General features: G+C 50.0%; 1 long non-coding RNA gene across 1 annotated transcript; it reads left to right on the forward strand.

The window, feature by feature from the left end:
* Window positions 1-5488: 5488 nt before the first annotated feature.
* On the forward strand, window positions 5489-10595 carry LOC139831075 (uncharacterized). The gene is made up of 5 exons (XR_011745387.1): window positions 5489-6265; window positions 6389-6473; window positions 6606-6714; window positions 7857-7985; window positions 10269-10595. It is a non-coding gene; the product is annotated as an uncharacterized lncRNA (long non-coding RNA).
* The last annotated feature ends 7085 nt before the right edge of the window (window positions 10596-17680 follow it).

A 17680-nucleotide genomic window follows, 5' to 3' on the forward strand; every position in this document is an offset into this window, starting at 1 on the left:
CGCCACAAGCCATGGGAGTTGCTTTATTTGGATTTTATATGGCTTGTGCTAGATTACTTTGAGTTTTCCAAGAACCATTTGCTATTCGTGTATGGATATGTATGGATGACTATTATGTGTGCTACTCCATGTTAGGATGATTATGCTATGCTTATATATCTTGATATGCACATCTCCATACCATGCTTGTTTCCTAAAGATATTGGGGGAGCTTCTCATGTTTCTCAAATGGTGCACTTTGCATTCAAACGCAAATTCTCCAAGTGCACACATTATGGGGGAGCTTTCGTAATATCTTATATGGAATCAAGGTTTAGAGCTTATCATAATATCTATTTGTGACTCTAGCTCGGTTTGTCATCGTATACCAAAAAGGGGGAGATTGTAAGGGTATTTCACCCTTATCCATTATTTTGGTAACGATGACACCGTGCTAAAGTATTTGGCCTAATATGTTTATAAGTACAATCTCAGGTATTAGGCAATGAGGCGTAAATGGTGTATCAAAGGAACAAGAAGGCTAAAGGTGACCCCCCATTTCAACAACAATCAAAAAGGGGTTACAGGAGAAATCCGGTCACCTGCCCGGTCCAACCGGGCCAGCAACCGGCCAGTCCGGCGTGGTGGCCGGTCAGCCGGCGGCAACCGGGCTCCAAAGGAGGAGCCGCAGATCCGGTTTGCGCCCGGTCAACCGGGCTCTCGACCGGCGTGTCCGGTGCTCCGTCCGGTCCACCGGGCGGCAACCGGCGCCAACCGGCCGCCAACCGGAAGTGCTCCAGGACCAGCAAAAGGCGTCCAGGTCAACGGCCCGGTCGAGACCGGCCTCTCGGCCGGGCTGTCCGGTCTGTGATGGTCGACCGGGTTTGTCGAGGAAAAGCTGAGGTGGCAAGTGGCAAACGGCCATATTTCGAAGAACACTATAAATAGCCCTTCTCCTACCTCTAGACAGTTAGGCACTACACTACAAGCTGTTCTTGAGCTCTCTCTCTCCTACTCCATTGCTAGAAACACCAAAAGCCTCAGATCTCCCTCCTCCTCCACTCAAACTCAAATCCCTCCGGGGAATCATTAGAGGAGGATCCGATCTACCGTTCTACCAAGCCAAATCTCATTCCCCCTTGTATTCATTGAGAAGCTTGCTTCCTAGGGTTCCTTGGAAACCCTAGGTAGGCAAGAGGAGTCCGGAAGCATCCGGGCTGTGGATTTGCTCCGGGCAAGATTGTGAAGGTTTGGAGGCTACCTCAAAGTCTACCACAAGTGAGTGAGCTATTCCTTCGTGGGATAGGCTCCGGAGAATAGGGTGAGCCTTCGTGGCGCGGGGAATCCTTCGTGGGACCTCCACTCCTCCAAACGTGACGTACCTTGTTGCAAAGCAAGGGAACACGGGAATACATCCTCGTCTCCGCGTGCTATCGGTTATCTCTAACCGAACTCCTTACTTGTGATTTAATCACTGTGAGAGCCTTCGTGCTCGAGTTAGTTGTATCCTCATATAGGTTGCTTCACCTAGTTTGCATTAGGCTCATCTTTATATTCCGCAAAGCCTAATATTGCAAAGAAAGAATTAAAATTTGTAGAAACCTATTCACCCCCCCCTCTAGGTTTACCATCTCTATACTTTCAAAAATATTGTAGGTAAAGAAAATAGACATATACTCTACCATATAAAGCTTTTGGTGACAATGATTAAAGTGTTTGGTGATCAAATCGATGAGATTTGCACAATATATTTCCGCCCTGTAAAAACAGAGCATTGAACTTCCCTCGACACGAACTTGCACTTCTAGGGGAATGCGGTTGTACTTCTCGGCGCTGTTTCACGTAAGTGTTCAGTAAATTACTATAAGTTTCTCATACGGTGTCCGTTTGAGGTCCGCGACCACACAAAATGCTCAGCACAACCACACACATCTGAACTTCCCGCGACATGTCCTTGTACTGCTTGGCCTTCGTGGTTGTACTTCCTGGAAATGTTTTGATACTAGTGTGTTTTACAAAAAAACTAGCATGTGTGCTTCAAAAATACAATGCTAGATTGTCCCTATATTCTATTTTAAGAGATTTTGCACTTCCCGGATCTTAATATTTGAACTTCACAATGTTGCTATGTGAACTTATGTGGGGGTATTTTCTTCATGTAATTACCGCTTGTACTTCCTGTTGTCTCCGCCTGTACTTCTCAGAATCACTTCTCATACTTCCTTGTAGATGACGGGATTATTTTGTTTTTTCTACATTTGGATTTGTCGGGTTTCTTATACTTCCTATATTAAGTGGGTGTATTGATCGTGTTGAATGGTTGTACTTTTCATTGACAAGTATATGAACTTCTTTATGGGTGATGGGATTATTATTGTTTTTTCCTGTGTGAACTTAGGTGAGAGTATTTTTCTTTGAACACTTTTAATTCATGTAATTACTGCTTGTACTTCCTGTTGTCTTCGCCTGTACTTCTCAGAATCACTGCACGTACTTCCTCGCAAATGACGGGATTATTTTGTTTTTCCTACATTTCGACTTTGTCGGGTTTCTTGTACTTTTATATATTAAGTGGGTGTACTGCTCGTGCCGAATGGTTGTGCTTCTCGTTTACAAGTATATGAACTTCCTCGCGGGTGACGAGATTATTTTTGTTTTTTGTACATTTGGATTTTGTTGGTTTTCTTGTACTTCCTATATTAAGAGGGTGTACTGCTCGAGTTGAATGGTTGCACTTCTCCGCATCAACTATTTGAACTTCCTCACGGATGACAATAATTTTTTATGTTTTTTATAGATTTGGATTTTTATGGTTTTCTTTTACTTCCTATAATAACTGCTTGTACTGCTCGTGTTAAATGGTTGTACTTATCTGTGTCTAGCATTTGAACTTCCTCGCGGATGACCGGATTATATTTTTTTGTACATTTGGATTTTCACGGTTTTCTTGTACTTCATATATTAAGCAGGTGTACTGCTCGTGTCGAATACTTGTAAAAAAGTTATTAATCGTACTGCCCACTGCAACTCGTTTGTATTGGCAGATACTACCCATGTGTATTTTCCGTATAAATTTTAACCTTTTTCTGCTTGGACTTTCGGACGTTATGAACTTGTACTTACCGGCGCCATATGCTCGTACTTATGTGCCTAATTTTCTTCGAAGCATATGCCATAACATTTTTTATTTTTATTTTTCTGCGTCATATGCCTAATTCTCTAGCTGATGGTAGGAAAGTTGTAATTCATCCTTACAAAGATGGGTACTGCCTTGTTCCTAGAAAATATGTTTTTCTCGAACCAAATTAAGATAGAAAACAATATTCTTGTAGCCATAACATCAAATATGTGGTGCACACGTGATAACAGTTGGACACAAATAATTTGACATTAAGATTTTTACAATTTTGCTTGTATACTCGTGATGTGAACTGTTGACACAAATAATATGTACATGAATGTTTAAGAGTATACGAGCTTCCGGTGTTGGCTTTTCATCTCTCATGGGCATACAGAATTAGAAGATTTTCTTCTTTTTGAACTTTTTTTTAGCAGAAGGTGTACTTTCTGGTAGCAGTTTCTTGTACTTCTCGATACCAAATTATACCCTATATAAAAGGTAAACAAGTTACGGCTCTCTCCACGATTTGAGTACTATTGTTGAGCAAATTATCTCATCCTTTCTCCAATTGCTGGGTGACGCGTGTTTCTTTTTGTTCCACTTCAATGGTTGAGTCAATCGGGTATGTTGAGATTTTCCTTTTTCATGGATTGGAGGTTACCGGTTAGGGCATCTCCAACGGGGGCACCCAAACCCAAAAACGGACGTCGGATGTGTCCGTTTGGGTAAAACCTGCTCCCAACGGGCAACCCAACTTAAAAACGGACAGGTGCAACGTCCGGCCTGACCCAAAACTGACGCAAGTTTGGGAGATTTTTGGGGCGAGCCGGACGCACGCGGACGTCCACTGTATCCGCCTGTGTCCGCTTCCTGGCCCATCTGACAGTGACACAAAATACAACACAAGACCCCCACCCTTCTCTCTCCTCCGTTCGGCTTTTCCCCATGGAAACCTTCCTTGCTCCTCGCCGGAATCGAGCTCGCCTAACCATGCTCCGCCTCCACCCTCGCCTGAAGGCCCCCGCCGCCGCTGCCTCCTTTTTTTTCAGCCCTATTGAAAGTCGCCGGAGTTGAAACGAGCGCCGCCGGCCTCGACGCCGCCGAGCAAGACGAAGACGGGGCGGAGCTCGCCGTGGCTGGCTGCAGCACCACGGGCCGCTGTTGGCCGCGCGCCGCCACGACGCCGCCCGTGCCGCGCCTCGACGCCGCCCGTCGCTGGCCTTGCCTCGACGCGCGCCGCCTGCCCTTGCACGCCACGGCCGCGCCCCGCGCCGCCCGCCAGACCGTGCCCCGCGCCGCCCTCGCACGCCACGGCCGCTCCGCGCCGCCCTCGCCTTCCACGGCCGCACCCCGCGCCGCCGCCCCAAGCCACGCCGGGCGCGTCGCGGCGCATGCTCGCGTCGTGGCGGCGCGCGGCCGAGCGCCGCTCGCCCGGCTCGCGCCCGGCCCGAGGCCGAGCCCAAGACGGCCGCGCACCGCTCTGCCCGAGCCGCCCGCGCCATGGCCGGGCGTCGCTCCGCCCGGCTCGCGCCCGGCCCGAGGCCGCCGCGCCATGGCCGGGCGCCGCTCCGCCCGGCTCGCGCCCAGCCGAGGCCGCCCGCGCCATGGCCGGGCGCCGCTCCGCCGGCTTCTGCGACGCCCGTTGGAGGGCCGGGACGGGACACAAGGAGGCAGCGATGGGGTTGCGCCCGCGGCGGCGAACGGGCCCGCGTTGCGCGCCGCCGCAGCGATCCGGCGAGGCGACGTCGGATGGCTCGAGGCCGGCGAGGCGCTCGCGAGAGCGGCGGCGCGAAGCCGGTGGCATGTCTTTGGGCTCGAGCTGGCGGCCATGAAGGAGCTGGTCAAGGTGGCGCGGTGGACGAGCAGCTGTGGGTGTCCGGCAGCACAGACGGCGTTCGCCGCGCGCTCGGTCCCGGCCCGCCGGCTTCGTCTCCGAGGCCTGTCGCGACGCCGCCACGACGCCGGCCGCGCCTCACCACGCCGCTGCGCGTCTCCTCTTGCCTCGTCGGATTTGGGTCGTGGCTGTGCGTTGGGGAGTAAAAACGAGCACGGATGTCTGTGTGCGTCCGCGCGACATCCGCATGTCCGTGCGGCGACCCAAACGACCGAAAACGGACGTCCGTTTGGATCGCTCGGTTGGAGATGCCCTTACCGGTTCTTGATCACCTTCCTTCTGTTTGGATTGCTCACGGTAATTGCGTCTAGCGGTGAAGTTCTGAATTTCTGATTGATAGTAGTAGGCCACGTAACTCCTTTGTGAGGCCTGCGTGCCATGATTTTAGATGCCCTACCTATCTACACGCAGTTTCTAGACATTCCTCGATTGTTACCTGCTCGTTGGGCGGGCCTCTTTCTTTTTTTTCCCTCCCCTCCCTCGGTACCACGCCATCCTCTGTCCTCTCAATCTGGTCTCCTACCATAGCACAACACGGTGCCCAGCCGTACCAGTCAGATCGTTGCCCCGAGCGTCCGCCATGGACCTCCTCCCGTTGGTGGCTCCCCATAGGAGGAGGACCTCGGGCCGGAGATGGGGATTGAGGAGGAGGAGAAGGGGGAAGGATATAGAGGTGGTCAGGGGGCGACGAGGTCGAGAGGGATGGCAGCGCGACCAAGACGTGCTCAGCGGCAATGGGGAGGCCGTCCCGGTGGATGCTGTAGCGGGCGCACCGCTGGACCCGGGGCACCGCCTCCCTCCCCATGGGAAGGTCGCCGTGGGTGCTCCCTTCCTTTAGATCCCGGTGGGAGGAGTGGGGCTGATGCCGGATAGGAAGGAGTGCCGGGATGTAGGTGGTCCTGGCCGCCTGCTGTTTCCTTGACAGCAAGGACGACCAAGGCCGGGATTGTACTCTGCCCCTGCCCCCCTACCATGGTCCGGCGCTGCATATTGCCATTGGCGCTTCTTTGCCGCCGGCTTCCTGCAAGCGTGGTGGTGTCGTTGCCGATGGCGACACTGCTGAAGCGCTGCTACCAGAGGCTCAGTATACCGTGGTTTTCCTCCATGCAGTCATTGCCTCGCTCATAGGGCCACAAAAGAGTGTACCATCAGCCTTCCAGGGAAGCTCCTTCCATTGGCCATGTATTTTGAGTTCCCTACTCATTGGACTATCATGCACCTGAATCTTGGAACAAACTGGATTCTATCTACGATGGATTAATTCCAGCAAGGTGTGATAACAGCAAACTACAAATTTGATTTCACTAACCTGCAGCTGTTGTGATCATGATCATACTGGCACTATTTGTGCAAACCTATATGTGACATCATAAATTTATTCTCATATTTTCCAGGTTTTGTTGCTTGGACCGGAAGCTGTCTACCATCTAAACGGGCATTGTGCAAAGAACTCAAGCTACCATGTTTATGTTTCTCAGCGTAAGTTTTTTTTATCTTATAAGGTTTGGTCAATACTCTTGAACTTTTTTCAAGTACAGATTACTCTGAAGTTCAGCATCAATGAGCATATACATCATATCAATCTTTTCTATGATGTGGTGTTGTGTCTAGGTAGCGGTACCGGTGCGGGATACAGGGAACGTGAGAAGATGCAGCAGGGTGAGTCCTTGCTGCCAACCAGGGTTACTCTCTCCACAGAGGGCGTCGTCCTAGGCCCTAGGTAAACTGTTGCAGCTTCTGATTAATTAATCCAGGTCAAGAATCATCTGGCTTTTAACTAGGATACATGATTTTTTTGCTTCCATATCATCAGCCAAGATTCATGATGTTTGCCTCCATGTCTTTCCTTACAGGGGAGTTTCTAATTCTATCGTTGTCATTTACTTATCTTCTATACATGCATGTATGATGATAAGCTCTTGATATGTAGTTGCTATGTTATCATATTATATTAGTAAAATAATGCTCATTGAACAGATTTTTTATTTGTAGAAGAATTGGTCAAAACCACCCTGATCTCCATTGAGAATCATCGAAGCAGTGAGAATTCACATTTCTTAAATAGGTTCTTAAATAGCTCGCAATTTCCTCCGAATCTTCAAACAAAATAAATGATTGGTCTTCAAAAAGAAGGAACGACCTTTTTGACAACTGGGAGATCCCATTACTTACTTGATTACAATTCATTTTTTTCCTATTAATTTGTTATTAGGATTGATATTTCTGATGAAGTGTCACCTGTAATATGCATGCTATTTCCTAGGAAAAGTAGCACAGAGTCACATGTATATTAGTGTTGTTCTCTACTGTCACTTGATGCTCTTGCAGCAGCTTACCATGCCTATGTCAATGTGTGCTTTGCTGACGAGTTACTCTCTATCTCTACAGTTTCTTTTAATACGATCCTAAGTATGCTCAGCGGCAAAAGTTCTGGTGGGATACTTTTTCCGCATTACTACAAATTGGGTTTGTTCATTTAAGAGTGGAGTCACTCTTGAATTGCTGACTGATATCCTGGTGACTGCCTTTTTCCTGTTGAGCATACTGCATATTAGTTCACCTCCTCTTCTGAGTTCCCTTTTCCCTTTGAGCATGCTGCAATATTGGTTCTCTTTCGGCTGCATAGACTCATATTTTCTGGCCATAATTCCTCCGGGTGTAACATAGGATGGTATTAGTCTTATCCTTTTATGAAGATAGTGACTTATGTTGCCATACATATCTGTATGTAGGTTTTTGGTATCACACACTCCCATTCTGTTCCTTTTAGTATTCCTGATAGGCCACTTCCTTTGTTAGAATTTTTTTCTGTTTATAGTATGACTTTGACATTTGGCTCATATGTTTTTACGCATTTCTCAGGTTAGATGGTGTGAAGTTCTTCTATGTACTTTATGGGACTAAGAAATAGTTCAGTTGTACCGTTGTCGATTCTGGGTATGAACTGTATGAACATGCTGATGCAATCCCAGATGCTGTGTTTCTACCTAGGTGCTTCTGCGGAGAGTCTTATAAATTACCCATTAGTGTGCCCCATCTCCCTTCAAAACTGCTGCCTCAAGGTGCACTCTAAATGCCTCACCTTGCGCCTCCGGGGGCTCATAACCTCCCTTGTCCATCCTGACCAAACGGGCTTCATCTCTGGGCGCTCCATTGCGGAAAATTTTGTCTATGCCGCCGATATTGTCCAAGCTTGTCATAAACGGTCCGTGCCCGCGGCTGTTTTCAAACTTGACTTCCGCAAGGCCTTTGACTCCATCAGTTGGGATGCACTTGACCGCATCATGAGGGCAAAAGGGCTCCCGGAACTTTGGTGTTCCTGGATTCGGTTGCTAAACCACTCTAGCCAAACTGCGGTTCTCCTCAATGGCATTCCTGGTAGATGGATCCAGTGCCGCCGCGGCCTTCGCCAAGGAGACCCCCTTTCCCCCTTCCTGTTCGACATTGTGGCAGACGTGCTTCAACAGATGCTTCTTCAGGCCTCCCGAGATGGCCTCCTCCTCCACCCTCTTGTGGATGACCTCACTTGTCCCGTCCTCCAGTACGCTGATGATACCCTTATCATTATCCGAGCGGTCCCGGAGCATGTTAGCAATCTTAAGAAGGTCCTAGATGACTTCTCTGCTGCCACGGGCCTTACTATTAACTTCCATAAGAGTACCTTTGTTCCCATAAAAACTGCCCCTTCCATTGTGACCTCGATGGCCTCTGCCTTTGGCTGCGAGGTTTCCACTTTCCCCCAGACCTACCTTGGTCTCCCCCTATCCCCCTACAAGCTGCGCTTCCGAGACTTTGCCCCCATCATGTCCAAAAGTGACATGCGTCTCTCTGGTTGGCGAGGACGGTGTCTTCCTATTGGCGGGCGCCTTATTCTTGTCAACTCGGTCCTCACCTCTATGCTCTCTCACGCGATGAGTGCGGGTCTCCTCCCCGTGGGAGTCATCGAAGCCATTGACAAGAGGCGCCGCGCTTTCCTCTGGACCGGGGATGAATCCTGCAATGGGGGGCAATGTAAAGTGGCACAGCGAAATTTATCTGCGTTCCAAAAAAACTTGGGGGGCTGGGGGTTATCTCCCTGCCTTCTCAAAACTCGGCTCTCCTTGCAAAATTTCTAACAAAAATCCACTCTGACTCCTCTGCCCCTTGGGCATCCTGGTTCCGCCGGATGTACGGATGGAATGGTTCCCGAGACTTGGGAGACCGCCATCACCTGGACACTCCCATCTGGAAGGATATTGTTACCGGGCTTCCCGCTTTTCGCTCCATCTCCAAGGTCACCTTGGGAAATGGGGCTTCCGCGACTTATACGGATGGACCTCGGGCTTGGCGATCAAACCCTTTAGGAGCGGTTCCCCAACCTCTTCTCTCACTCCACTCGACCCAACATCAGTGTCGCCGCTACTCTTTCCTTGGGTCTCCGCACCTACCTTGGACCGCGCCTTAACGCTGCCGCGGCAGACGACCTTCGAGTCTTGTCTCACGAGCTGAGCTTGGTAGACCTCCGTCTTGACGTTTCGGATTTACGGGACGCCCGCCTCTCTAACAAAAAACTTTCAAACAAGTGTTTCTATGTCCATTCCTTCAGGCATTTGCAGATTGACGATGTGGCGACTGTGGTTTGGAGGAGTGCGGCCCCCCTCAAGTGCAAGATTTTCTGCTGGCTTGCCAGGAGAAAACGGCTCCCACCAACGAACGGCGGTTCGGCACCACCTCACCACCTCCGCCGCTTGCCTCTCTGTAACACCGTTGAAGATGCGACCACCTGTTGCTCTTACGTCCCCGAGCTACCGAAGTTTGGGAGTCTTTCCACAGGGTTCGACCCGGCGCCTACGCCCGGCTTCTCAGGCTTACGCCTCCAACACGGCGATTATGAAGAAGCCACTATCAACACGGCCATCGCTTGGAGCATCTGGAAGCGTAGGAATGCTCTGACCTTCAATAACATAAACGAAGATCTCTCTTTTGTCACCCGCAGATGCATACAGGATATCCGGCTCTGGGCTTTCAGATGTAACACCCCCTCCTCAACCTCCTTTCTAAATTCTTGGTGTAATGGGTATGATCCCCCTTGAAAAAAACCTCCCCCCCCCCCCTTTTTTTCTCTTTTTTCCTTTTGCTCTCCCCGCCTAGTCGACTAGGTGCCTCAAAACTCTCCTTGTAATGAACCCGGTTGTTTGCCTTATTGGTTATAAAGTGTTCAGGCCGGCGTAAGCCCGCCGTAGTCCAGGTCAAAAAAAAAAAAAATAAGGGCTGATTATCTGAAGTTCATTGCAGGAACATGACTATAGTCAGGGAGCTAATTTCAGATGTCTGCGGATGAAAGTAGTCAGGAAGCAAAACTCTAGGTGTCTACGGATGCCAGCAGCAAGTGTCCCATGCTTGAGCTACCATCCGCAGTTTAAGTAGTATAGATCCTTGCTGCTACAATGTGTATGTTCACTATTCCTGCCTTCTTCTACATCGTGCCATGGACGATTGTATGATTTGTGTACTTTTTTGTGTAGATGTAATGAGTGTGCTGGAAGCTATTCTGTAGTTCAACCAGTCTTTGCGTCACTGTTGACCGTTATAACCAAACCATTTAGTAAAAGGTCATATGTTACTGCTAGGGTTTGGGAGGGAGAGAGAGGGCTGCAAGGGCGCGAGAAGGCCGGCCGGGGGCCTTTTGCCCACAGTCGGGCAAGAGGGAAGGGATTTCCTTCTTAATTCTTGCTTGATTAGATTGATACATCTCCTCTCCATATATAGAGAGAGGTTTACTTGACTCCCAAGCAAGGCTTACTTGACCCCTAAGCAAACCATAAGACTAACGGGCCCAGGCCCATGACGTACTCTAACATCATATTTTCTATGTGTTTAGTCTCTACTTTTGCATTTTCAATTTTAGCTTATTCGTACAAAGAGAGTAAATTCTTTTTTGAGAGAGCAGAGAGTAAGCCTAAGTATACCAAGCAGGAAAGTAAAATTAAGACCATCATATTTATTTCCCTTAGCTCAGTAAAAATGTTCAGACTTGATAGACACAAATGGCTGATTTATGTAAGTGAAGTTCACTTTTAGCAGTTCAAGAAAGAAGAACATACCAGCTGATAGCGTGTTGGCTCAATTCACCTCCCATGACATACTGACGCCACTTGCAACCGACCAGTCGATTCAGCACCTGTGCGGCAGAATGAAGCTTCAGTTTGTTTGTAGAACCAAGTATATTACCATACAAAGAATTCAGATCTCAGTATATCTGAGGAACTAAACATGAAACTCAAATTGATCTTCTTTCATTGATAAAAAGGAATTCAGAATTGTCTAGCTAAACCTGATAAGACATACAAAAGGCCAGTGAGACAGTAACTAATCACACCCACCTTTCCTCGATCCTTTTTCTCATCTTCTGCCTCCCTAACCCTGTCGGCTGGTCCGTCCTGCAGGCGCTCGACTAGCAGCCGTTCGGCCGCCCGTTCAAAAGCGAGCCGCCCCACCGCCACCCAGACGACGATCATGGTGTCCACGATGTGCTGCATCTCGACCAACGACAGAACTCTGATGCGGTGCTCGCGCAAACAGAGCATAGCTCCTTTTCTTCGTTCCGGTTAACATTTTGCGAACTCTAAATTTTGCTAATATTTCTTCTTGGCTATTCTTTTCTTCACTATTGTAGTTTTTCTTTTATTAAAGTTTTCCCGGTGAACTTATCTACCACCGTTATACTCCGCTTAAAGGCGCCGTCTGGCTCTACCGGCACATAGATCAATCGGCGTTGTCTGTGTAATGCAACAGGACCGGCGCCGGTTGGCCCATACTATATGTGATGCAATGTCAGTACGTATGCTACCACTGCATCTTTCTTTTAATCATCACTTAGATTGTCTGCATCAATCAATCTGTACCAATCGTTCGACGAATCGATTGCAGCCTCCACAGGAAAACAAATCTACTCTACCACACTTCAAAAATAATACCTCTAACCGCACATGAGGAAAACATAGTATGACGAGCGCGGCGTGCCGCCGCGCCTCTGCTTCCTAGTTTTTTGTAATTGCTGGCGAAGAATTCGTTTTTTTAACAGCAATTTAATTACCAAATGATTTCTTAATCATCTAGAATTCTGGAACACCACAAATAAATTCAGAAAAAAAACACAGGGAAGAAATTCCTCAATCTGTGCCAGTCCAACACAAAGAGCCTGCATTTCAGCACAAAGAGAGTAGGACTAGGCGTTGTTTTCCCTGCAGGATTTGGGGCGCCCGAGCTGAGGATTGGGGCGAAGCATAGGGAGGATCGCCGGCTTCGAGGAGGTGAGGGGAACACGACCACCAACGTGGAGGAGGTCTGCGGAAAGGACGTTGAGGGGCGACCTCCAGTGGTGCGCTGGGAGGCCGGATATGCAATGGACGCGACTGCGGACGGTGTCGCGAGGGCAACCCGTAGATGCGGGGGACCGACCGGCGGCGGAGCCATGCAGCCGAAGCAGTAGAGGCGAGGCCCTGGAGGCGGTGACGCGCGAGACCTCGCAGTGGTGGCGCCGGGCCCTCAAATCTGCGGCGCGGCGGGCCTCAAGGCGGCGTCACGGAGGCCCCCGACGCGGTGGCACGTGAGCTCTCCAAGTGGCGGGGCGGTGGGCCTTCAGTCGACGGCGCGGAGGGCCTCCTCGCCGGCGGTGGGGTGGCTGGCGCGCGGGTCAGGGGCGGCGGCGCGCGGGCAGAGGTGCGGCGGCGCGCGAGAACCCAACGATGGAGGGCGCCAGTGGATCCCGCCGGCGTCATCTGGCAGAGCGGCGCGCGGGGAAGGATCCGGTGGCGCGCGGCCGCGCGGGGGAAGGGGCGGCGTGCGGTTGGGTGGGCACGAGTGGTGGGTGGTGCGGGAGGAGGTAGGGGATAACTAGTTTTTTTTATGGGGGGTATTTTTTTAACGAGTTGTCTTTGGGCTGTTTGACCGGATCGGTACTTATACTAGTCCTGATGTAGCCCGACCTTCGGTTTTCGCCACATCATATGCATCGACGCCGACATGTCACGCAAAGGTGAATCTTCTCCTTTATGCGTGCGTACAATTACCTATGTGGAATGGTATGCTACTTCATCCTCCATCATATGACCATGACAGGAATACATCGCCAAGTACGAAGGAAGTGGAGGATGCCATGGATGCTCGAGGACTCAAGGCCGAGGTCGTGGAAGCATGGAAGAAGCTCCAGGCGCAGCTACACCGGAGTCGCCGGCCTCGCCAACTCACAACGGAGTCTCCGGCCCATGAAGATCAAGACCGGAGTCTCCGGCCTACATACACGAGTCTCAGGACTATGTGAAGCGCTAGCCACAAGTCAATTAGGGCCAAGGCCCATGTACCCCCTTCTATGCCTAAACTACCCCTCCTTAGTGGCTCCCTATATATAGGCTCCCACCTCCCCCTTCATGAGGTTAGGGTAGATAAACTAGAATTTGGCTCATGCCTCCACCATCCCTTTGGGATTAGGGAAACCCCCTCCTTAGATTATCATATCTATTGTATCAAGGCACTCCTTATATGATTAGTCTCTCACACTTGTGATTCTACCACCGGTCTCTCACTCGTGTGATTCCACCGATCGTATATCGATCTTCCTCTCGGGGATTCTACCGCGTGTCTCTCCCTTGAGAGATTCTATCGGGATAGTGGTTCGGGCTATCGGGAGTAAACCGGTATTGTATCGGGTTGGTGTGTGTTTGCGTGTGTTCATCGTGTTCATCGCCGTGTTCTTCGTGTTCTTCCTCTCCCCTGCCTTTTCCTCGGTCAATTCGTGAGATCGGGCAACCCACGTGGCCTTAGGTCGCATCATATGGTATCAGAGCAAAAGTTGCCACGAATTTGACCCTCGAATCTCTCTAATTTTCGCCCAAAAAATTTCCCAAAATTTTGCCCCAAAAAATAGCTCGAAAATTGATCTCCGAATTTGTTACGTTTTTTGTGGTTTTGGTCCACAGATCTGGTGTTACTAGTGCTGATCTATCAATCCCCCATCTTTTCCCCTTCGATTCCATCAAATTTGGCCCGAATCTGAGCATTTTTGGCTCTATTTTGCGTCTGTTCTTCAGGCTGTTCTTCGTGCTCGTGCTCGATTTGGGTCAACGCCCGCGCCTTGGCCCCTCGCCCGCCCGCCGCCGCCACCAGCCGCTCCTCCGCGTCGCTCGCCCCAAGCAGCGCCGCTCCCAGCCTCGCCCGCTCCTCGCCATCACCCTGCGCCTGGCCCAGCAACCACCTCCGCCACGCTCGACAGCCACCAGGGCCACGCCCGCTCGCCCCAGCCCACGAGCCGCACATCCCCGCTCCAACCACGCACGTCGGCGCCTAGCTAAGCTGCTCCCGCGGCCACCGACCACGCGCCCAAGCGCCGCCCGCACCTGCGCTCAGCTCCGCGCGCAGCAACCGCCGCGAGTCAACGCGCCCGCTCGCCCCAAGCACGGCCCGCCCCTGCCTCTGCTCCTCACGCGCCTCCAGGCCAAGCAAGCCCAGCTCCACCTGCATCCTCGCGTGCGGCCGCCAAACAGAACCACAGCGACCGCCGCCGCTCGCCCAACATCGCACGCCCGCAGCCACCAAACACCGGCCCGCCCACCCCTTGCTGCCCAGTTCCCTACGCACACAAGCAACCAGCCACCGAGCCGCCAACAACCCCTCAAGCCGCTGCTCCACCCTCCTAGCTCGCGCGCGAGCACCATCCAGCTGCAGAACCACCACCGGCCACCACCCGCTTACTCCTCCCGCCGACCAATGAGCGCAGCTCGCTCCAGCCGCAGCAAACTGCTCCCGCGCGCTTAACTCCTGCAGGTCCACGCCGCCGCCTGTCTCGGCCGCAGCTCGACGGCCAAACCGCCACGCCGCTCGCAGCACCACGGCGCCGCAGCTGGCCAAGCCATCCTCACCGCGCGCCTGCCATTTGCTCCAATCGCCCAAAGCACCAAGCACTCCTACAGCAAGCTTCCGCTCAGTTTCCTTGCAATTTTTTTTTTCCTAACCGGAGCCTCCGCCCGCGCTACCGCTCTAACTACCGCTCCAGACACTTTGCTTACAGTATACTTTTGACGTTTAACCGGTACCCCGGCCGGTACCTCCCGCGCTACTACCGCCCAGCACAATTCTGTCCAATTTTGACTTAATTTTTTGCCCCAAATTTTGACAACTTTCCGGCGTCCGTTTGACTCTAAATTTTAACATCATTCTCCAAATACCCCACATAGCCTACCTCTAATTTTTGACGATTTTTGGAGCCCAACTTTCGACCGCTCGTTTCGACCTAACTTTTCGGGCATTGACTTAATTTGCTCGGTTTCCGTTTTGGAGTGCAAGGATTGTCTACCAAGCGTCCGCATCTACATCAACACCACGGCGACACCTTCGGCACCCCGGATTCCGGCGCAACTTCGACACCGCCATCGTCGACACCATCGCAAGTTCGTGTGCTTGACACCGCCTAACCTTTTCACTAGGTATAACTTGCCCCTTACCCCTTGTAGCCCCGTTTCTTTCTTTGTGTACCTATCCCAGTGAGAGTGGCTTTCCGAGCGTTGCGAAGCATTGCACAAGTGTCACGACCGTGAGAGGGTGTGTGTGTGTTGTGTTGAGCGAAGCTCTGAAGCAAGCTCGGTGAGAAAGATACACAAAAGAAGAAAAAGTGTTACATATACATCGAGAAAAATAAAGCTTCTAAGCATAGAAAAAAAAGAAAAAAAAAAGAGAAAAAGAGTGTGTGTCCACCGATACCGAGAAGTGCAAAGCTTGTGCGCACTAAGAGAGAAAAGAGAAGAGTAGCATTTGTGCAAATCTAGTTGCTTCTCTCATATGCAACCAAGCTACCTCTCTCTTGTGTTGGCGTGACACCGAGCTAATAGTCTTCGCTAGGACCATCTTGTTACTTGCTCACTTCCTTGGTCGCGCTAACCCCATTGATCTTCTTCTGTGTGTTTCCGTGTTTCCTTGACATAGATCACCACTTTTGACATTTGACTTTGGATCTTACCCACATTTGACAATAGACTTTTCCGTTGATCTTTTTCGTTTGCTATCCACCCCTTACCCACCACATATAGTGTTTCTTAGCCTTTTGCGTGTGCTTTGAGTGTGTGTGTGAGTAACCCCGGTACAATTTCGACTTTGCTCTTGACTTGAACCATTTTTCCGATACTTTCTTGAAAGGTGGGATACTTGTGTAGTTTTCCTTCCACCATACATATACACCTATCCTAGTGAGATATACATGATGACCCCACAAGAGCAAGCCGAGATGAGAGCATACTTTGCCGAGCTAGATGTTCGAGAAGCCCAAATGACACCCAAAGATAAAGCCGAGTGCAACGCATACTTCAAACACCTTGAGAGCAAGAGTGACACACCCCATGAGTTGAGTGAGGACACTTTGATTTCTAACAACTTAACCTCTACTCCTCTTGTGTTGTCTTCCTCTTTGTTAGGTTGCTCGGACATCGACGACGCCATTGCCATGGAGATGAGGGACTCCACTATATGTGAGATGAGCGACTCCACTATATGTGAGATGAGCGATTCCACCATATGTGAGCTTGAGTGCCTCCACTTCGAGAACATGAGCGATACACCAAGTGAGATGAGAGTGGTAGTTGATAAGTCATGTGAGGCCATTTCAAGTTCTAACAACTTACCCTCTACCTCTAGTGTGTTCTCTTGTGTCTCATTAGGTACCATGGATGACGAGACGCCGATCATGGAAAAGATGTACATGGTGCATGAAGATGATGATATCACACCATGCTTGTTGCTTGAAGATGAACATGGAGGCCACATCGAGCCTACCTCTTCCACAACACCTATCTCATATGAGCGGGAATACAAAGGTACCTATATGGGTGTTGATGATGCCATGATCCCACTAGTGGACATGAAGATTGATGAGTGCATGCATGATCTTGATGATACAAATGCTATGTCATATGCTTCTTTCATTTTTCCATGTGATGCTTTGCTTGATACCAACATTGTTGATCATGTGGACTTGATTGCTTGTCATAACATGACCATGCCATGCTATGAGTGTTTCGATTTCTATCCTATTGCTTGCAATATGTCGAACAATTTCTCTTTCCCATGTATTGCTTGCAATGTTGCTAATGATGCTTGTGTTGTGACAACCTTGCCGAACAATTGCTCTTTCCCTATGTTTGTCGACAACAATGATCAAATGTTGAACATGTTTTGTGCTACATGCTTGCAATATTCTCCCATTAATGCAACCAAAATGATGAACAATTTCTCTTTCCAATGCTTGGCTTGCAATAGTGTTAATATGCTTGTAAATGAGATTGCCCCCATAGCTCTCTCAAATTTTGGAGACTTTGCATATATCCATGTTGATCATGTTCTCATGTTTACTCCGCATATTCACCATATCTATTATGATGCTTGGCTTAACGCCAATGGTGATGTGCAAAAGAAATGGAACATCATGATGGATGATGTGTTCATATACCATGCACACACGTTCTTTGTTTTTCCTATGGTGTGTGTAGGTAGCCAAAATCTAATGTCAACCTCGATTGAGCACGAGTTGACAAAAAGAGCTCTTGAGAGCATGATACAAGTGAGCTCCAATGAGTGGTTTCGCCCACACACTTCGACTACACAAGATCTCTCAATGAGAGCACAACGACACTTCGATAAGGTGACCTCCTTCAACTTGCGCT

The sequence above is a fragment of the Lolium perenne genome, chromosome 5, assembly GCF_019359855.2.
Source record: "Lolium perenne isolate Kyuss_39 chromosome 5, Kyuss_2.0, whole genome shotgun sequence".
Taxonomy (NCBI): domain Eukaryota; kingdom Viridiplantae; phylum Streptophyta; class Magnoliopsida; order Poales; family Poaceae; genus Lolium; species Lolium perenne.